General features: G+C 46.4%; 1 protein-coding gene across 3 annotated transcripts in view; it reads left to right on the top strand.

Moving 5' to 3' along the window:
- Nucleotides 1-4,351: 4,351 nt before the first annotated feature.
- Nucleotides 4,352-6,671, top strand: part of LOC138788071 (FK506-binding protein 5-like) — a 122,873-nt gene continuing 120,553 nt past the window's right edge. For all 3 annotated transcript variants that reach the window (XM_069965556.1, XM_069965557.1, XM_069965554.1), the window contains exon 1: nucleotides 4,352-4,500. The gene's annotated coding sequence lies outside the window, so the exon portion shown is untranslated. The remainder of the gene's footprint in view (nucleotides 4,501-6,671) is intronic.

The raw sequence follows: 6,671 nt of genomic DNA, 5'->3' as shown, positions 1-6,671 counted from the left end.
GATCCACTTGGATTTACCATTCTCACACTGAATAAGCTATTTCCAAGTGAGCAGATGTACCAGGTATGTAGATTCACTTGAAAATAGCTTACTCAGTGTGAGGATGCTAAATCCAAGTGGATCTATGTACCCAGTACTTCTGCTCTCTTGGAAAGTAAATCTATGTACCTGGTACATCTGCTCTCTTGGAAAGTGTATCTACTGGGTACATAGATCCACTTGGATTTAGCATCCTCACACTGAATAAGCTATTTCCAAGTGAATCTACGTACCTGGTACATCTGCTCACTTGGAAATAGCTTATTTAGTGTGAGCATGCTAAATCCAAGTGGATCTATGTACCCAGTAGATCCACTTTCCAAGAGAGCAGATGTACCAGGTACATAGATCCACTTGGATTTAGCATCCTCACACTGAATAAGCTATTTCCAAGTGATTAGATGTACCAGGTACATAGATCCATGTTATAAAAGATCAGATGTAGCAGGTACATAGATCCACTTTCCAAGACAGCAGATGAGCTGGGTACACAGATCCACTTGGATTTAGCATTCTCAGAGTGAATAAGCTATTTCCAAGTGATTTAATGTACCAGGTACATGGATTCACTTGGATTTAAGCACACTCACAGTGAGTAAGCTATTTCCAAGTGATGGAATGGACAGGGTACGTAGATTCACTTGGATTTAGACGCCACCCTCAAAGTATGTTAAGGACCTGTGATGATGTCATGATCATTGGTCACATGACTATGGTCTCCCAGGTCCTTTACCTAGGGGGCGGTGTAACTGAATATGGAGCACAGGGGAGCTGCTGGAGAAGAGAAGAGACTCCCTCTTTCAGGGTAATGGGTGACCAGGGAGACAACCCTGTCCTGTCCTGGGGCTGAGAATAGGGAAAGTGGTGGTGGTGGGGGGGGGGGGAGGGCGAGATACCACTAGAAGGGGAGGTGAGAGGAGTCGCTGCTGATATTACTGGGAGGAGGAGAGTAGGGCTTAAAACTGCCAGAGTACCTATGCTTGCCTGGATACCAGGGATGCCGTAGAGCTGTGGTTGCCTGGATACCAGTGATGCCTTAGACCTGTGGTTGCCTGGATACCAGTGATGATTAGTACCTGTGGTTGCCTGGATACCAGTAATGCCTTAGACCTGGGGTTGCCTGGATACCAGTGGTGATTAGTACCTATTGTTGCCTGGATACCAGTGGTGCCTAGTACCTGTTGTTGCCTGGATACCAGTGATGTATAGTAGCTGTGGTTGCCTGGATACTAGTCATGTCTAGTATGTGTTGGTTTCCTTGATACAATTGATGCCTAGCATCTCAGCTTTCTTCAGCACAGCACACGTGATGCCAGTCGAGCGCCGTGAAAGGGAGCAGCCATTGGCTCCTTGCTGCCACTGTCAGTGCTGAATTTCTTCATCAGGAGCGCTCACAATTAGGGCCAGCTCACACGGAGGAAAAGTTGCCGAATCCCGCCTGCCTCAGTGTGTCAATGGGATGGCTCGTGTGCCTCCGCTTCCACTGCTCTCCGCTCAAAGAATTGACATGTCCACAAGCCATCCCATAGACACACTGTGTGACACTGAGGCAGGCGGATATTCCGCCACTTTTGCTCCGTGTGAACTGGCACTTAATAAAGCCACTTGCAGCACTATAAATCAATATATATAGTGTTTGTTCTCCATCTTTGCTTTCTCTTACAGATGAGCCGGCTCTGTAGCTAACAGCAATGCAGTATATCAGTGTCACTATGTGCAGCATTTACACTCATCAGTCCTGATCACATAACAATAATTTTACAGCATCACAGTTTATGATTAATAATGGTTTTATTGTTTATATTCTCCTTTGTTATAACTGATCATTTATCACTACGATTGCTCAGAAACAAGTGAATATTGGTGATATTTAGCAACATTTCATGGGTGATTAATATGGTGTATTCAAGCATAAGCTTAGGGCGCATCCACCGCTAACTGCTCCTCCCTCATCAATGACTGCTCCTCCCTCACAGGCCCCTCCTCCTTCACTGACTGCTCCTCCCTCATCACTGACTGCCCCTCCCTCCCTCCCTCACAGGTCCCTCCTCCATCACTTACTGCTCCTCCCTCACAGGCCCCCTCCTCCATCACTGACTGCTCCTCCCTAATCACTGACTGCTCCTCCCTCACAGGCCCCTCCTCCATCACTGACTGCTCCTCCCTCATCACTGACTGCTCTTCCCTCACAGGCCCCTCCTCCATAACTGACTGCTCCTCCCTCATCACTGACTGCTCTTCCCTCACTCACAGGCCCCTCCTCCATCATTGACTGCTCCTCTGTCACTTACAGGCCCCTCATCCATCACTGACTGCTCCTCTCTCACTTACAGGCCCCTCTTCCATCACTGACTGCTCCTCCCTTACAAACAGGCCCCTCCTCCATTACTGAATACTCCTCCCTCATCACTAACAGTCCTCTCCTCTATCACTGACTGCACGTCCCTCACTCACAGGCCTCTCTTCCATCACTGATTGCCTCTTCCTAATCAATGACAGGTCCCTCCTCCCTCACTCACAGGCCCTTCCCCATCACTGTCAGACTCCTCCTCCATCACCAACTGCTCCTGCCTCATGAATGGACAAATGGACTCTGACTTGGATTACACCAGATAGCACAATACTCCCTTCGAAGATGACCAAAGTGGCAAGGTCCTGGGATTGCAGTGATAGGGCTAATAGAGAGCACTCTAAACAACAGGTAGATACAAATGGAATTTTTTTTACTGAACAAGGGACGTGTTTTGGCTCTCACATCTAATAGAGTTTACAAAGCCTCGAATCCAAAGTAATTTAAAGGGCAAGCCCCATGCCCTCTACATATGACTTTGGGGCTTGCTCTTTAAATATGACTTTGGATATGAGGCAGCTGCACCCAGTGGAAGGTAATAGGGTCAAAAAGAGCCCCCTTGGCACCTATTCCCTTCTGCTGGGTGCAGCTGCCTTGGCCCCTATTCCCTTCTGCTGGGTGCAGCTGCCTTGGCCCCTTTTCCCTTCTGCTGGGTGCAGCTGCCTTGGCCCCTTTTCCCTTCTGCTGGGTGCAGCTGCCTTGGCCCCTTTTCCCTTCTGCTGGGTGCAGCTGCCTTGGCCCCTTTTCCCTTCTGCTGGGTGCAGCTGCCTTGGCCTCTTTTCCCTTCTGCTGGGTGCAGCTGCCTTGGCCTCTTTTCCCTTCTGCTGGGTGCAGCTGCCTTGGCCCCTATTCCCTTCTACTGGGTGCAGCTGCCTTGGCCCCTATTCCCTTCTACTGGGTGCAGCTGCCTTGGCACCTATTCCCTTCTACTGGGTGCAGCTGTTTTGGCCCCTATTCCCTTCTACTGGGTGCAGCTGCCTTGGCCTCTTTTCCCTTCTGCTGGGTGCAGCTGCATTGGCCCCTATTCCCTTCTACTGGGTGCAGCTGCCTTGGCCCCTATTCACTTCTACTGGGTGCACAGGAAAAAGTCTCCAGCACTCAGGACATCCGAAAACTAATTCTTTTATTGAAGCTTAACGGTACAGTAAAAACCTGAAAGCGCTGACACGTTTCGATCTGGCTGGATCTTAGTTGTAGCATAGGTGAAAGCATACAATCATGATCTTATATACTTAATATACATATTGCAACACCCATTATCCTGGTCACGCCCCTCTGGGGGGTGGACCTCTCAGACATCTGCACATGTGTGCACATATACAAAAAATATATATATATATAATGTTAGCAAAGAAGTGGTTGAGACCATTTGGCTGTCGGGTGCCCAAAGTAAAAATCCAAAAAGCTTTGCGGTTTAGGAGCATATTACGTCTGTCTCCACCACGTGGAGGTTGGGTAACATGTTCATTGCCTATACAAGAAAAACTGGCCGCTACATCGCCATACCCGCCTTTGGTGATTATCTTAATGCCAACCCCTTAAACTTGAGGTTCACATTGGAGTGGAATACCTAAAGCATTTCCTTTTTAGACTTAACTTTAGTTGGCAATATACACGAACAGACAGTGAGTACCAACACGTATCACAAGCCCATAGCTGGCAATACTATCCTGTTCGCCCAATCATGCCATCCACCGCACACAATTGAAGCTGAACCACTAGGGGAACTCACAAGAGCAAAGTGTAATTGCTCTGGTGAGGGGATGTGGCTACAAGATAAACGCCAAGTGTTGGACAGATTGTCTGAACGTGGCTATAAAAATGGATGTTGGATCGTGCTGAGAAGAGGGTAGCTGGACGCACACGTGACACTCTACTAAATAGGGGAGCTTCTTGGTCATTCTTCTGCTAAATTCCCCTCTTTGGCGACTGGGTTGCAGGCCAGGCTGTGAAGGCCTCATCCCCTGGAGCAGCAGGAGAAGGATACAGGTAGAATATGAAGCGATGGAGGAGACTGACAAAAAGCTCAACAACTGGAGAACGTCCGGCAGATGAGGAGCGGGCGTGACGCCCCTGAGGATCAGATGGGGACAGAGACGGCTGAGCCGCAGGTATCGCCTCATACATAGACCCACATTAGATTTCCACTGTGGTTATTGGTGCAGAAATGGCACAGATTTTCCCTTTGAGAAATAATCCCACAAGATTTCTGCTGCACTTAATCCCTCCTTGACTGGAGTGCTGCAAAATATTTTTAGAAAATAAAAGGATACGAAGATGGAAAATAAAGATATTGGGGGAGATTTATTAAACCTTATGAGGAACTATATGTTCCTATAGTGCACGGAGCGCTGAGGATGAGTAGGATTCTTGCTGTCATCCTCGGCACCGTTTCTGTTATATTAGGAGATTAATCTGTATGTTAATAAGTGGTTTTGGTGCACTGCCCAGGCCGCTCTGCTGATATTCATTAGGGGGGTGGAGCGGCCAGGGGGCAGATCAGTACATGTTGGAGCTGTAGCCCCGCCCCCAGTGCACCAAAACAACTTATAACATAGGGATTTAATTCCTAATATCACAGAAATTGTGCTGAGGATGAAGGAAAGAAACTTAACTTCATCCTCAGCCCCCTGTGTGAGAGATATCACCAGTAGTAATAGTTTCCCTTTAACATTGCAGTACAAAGTGTATAACACTGTCATTAGTTCTGTAGGTATTCAATGGATGACAGATTCGCTTTGAAGAAATTATCTAGGATTAGAAAAACATTCTTCCAAAAATAGCGACATACGTGTCCTCAGGTTGTGTGTGGTATTACAACTCAGTTCCATTCACTTCAGTGGATCTGAGCTGCAATTCCATAAACAAACTGAGGACAGGAGTGGTGCTGTTTCTATAGGAATACGGTCATGTTTTACTAATCATGGATAACCTCTTTAAGGTTTTTAGTCTGGTTTTGCCAAACAAATAAAGGGTTGTTCTGGAGACTCAAAAATACCCCCCTTAATTTACTAATACATTGCTTTAATAAAGTTACATTACTTTGTAAGATAACTTTATTAAAATAAATGTATGTATTTTGGTAGCAAATATTTGACCATTTATTCATACATTTCCAGCAGGAATAAAAGGAGTGACACAATGCAGAGTGCTCCCAAGAGACGCTCCACAATTGCTTTCAGGAATATGAGTTTTTCCTAAACTAGACATGTCAGGAGAGCTGACCGATCCTCCAGATCCTGTGATCAGTGCTTTACTCTCTCATATAGCCGGCAGTGTGGTGACTTGTGTACAAATGATTCTGACCACTGAATGGCGGTATTATTGGCTGTATTGTTCTTTGTGTAGCGGTAATGGATACTTGTCACCCGTGCCTGATCATGTGACTTGGTGTTTCCATGGTCCACTGTTATTTTCCTTCTTATGACCATAGTGTAGTTCACATGTTTAAGCAAGTATCGAAGACTGTCATCAAGTAAAGCAAGAGTGCCGTGACATGCGTTGTGTACTGCAATAGGAGGTAACACCCCCCCCCCCCCACACACACACACACACACACACACCAAATGGGGAAATTGCCTAACTACCAGGGGGCATCTACTTATGAGGGGGGATTAACCTTCTGCACTTCTGCCCCTTCATTCTAGCAATCAGTAAGGGTCTCAGCACCTTTTCCCCACCCACACAATCTTCTAGCGTGTCACTATGACATATCAGAAGTTTGTCCAAATAATAGGAAACCTTTAAAAAATGTTAAATAAAAATGTAACAAAACTGCCCACTTGATGAAAATGTAACTCACCCCCTTTTTCCCATTTATCAAATAAAAATGTAACTAAAAACAGCCAGACTTGGTATCACCATGTGCGGAATGATCCGGACACTACCTGGAAGTAAAGACACAGACACAAAGATGTAAAGGGGCAAAAAAAGATATTTTATTTCAAGTTATAGGGAGAGTAATTTTACATATATGACTGTGGGGGCTGTGAGGCTGAGATGATCCTGAGGAAGGCAAAAACCCCTAAGAGGGAAGAGTCAATTGTCCTCAAGGGGAAAAATTCCTTCCCGACCCCAAATGTGGCGATCAGAGCAAGTCCCAGGATCACAGCCGCTATCTATGTGTAGTGCATGTTTATGTGTATATATATGTGTGTGTGTAGTCGTCATGTGTCTGTGAGGTGCGATACTTACCAGGCCTGTAGCGGAGAGTTCATGGATAATAGCGCTGTGGTAAGATCACTGGTGTCAATGGCCCCAGGGCTACAACAAGCAGCTATTA

This window comes from Dendropsophus ebraccatus, chromosome 4 (assembly GCF_027789765.1).
Source record: "Dendropsophus ebraccatus isolate aDenEbr1 chromosome 4, aDenEbr1.pat, whole genome shotgun sequence".
NCBI lineage: Eukaryota > Metazoa > Chordata > Amphibia > Anura > Hylidae > Dendropsophus > Dendropsophus ebraccatus.
This window is presented reverse-complemented; position numbering and strand designations above follow the sequence as displayed.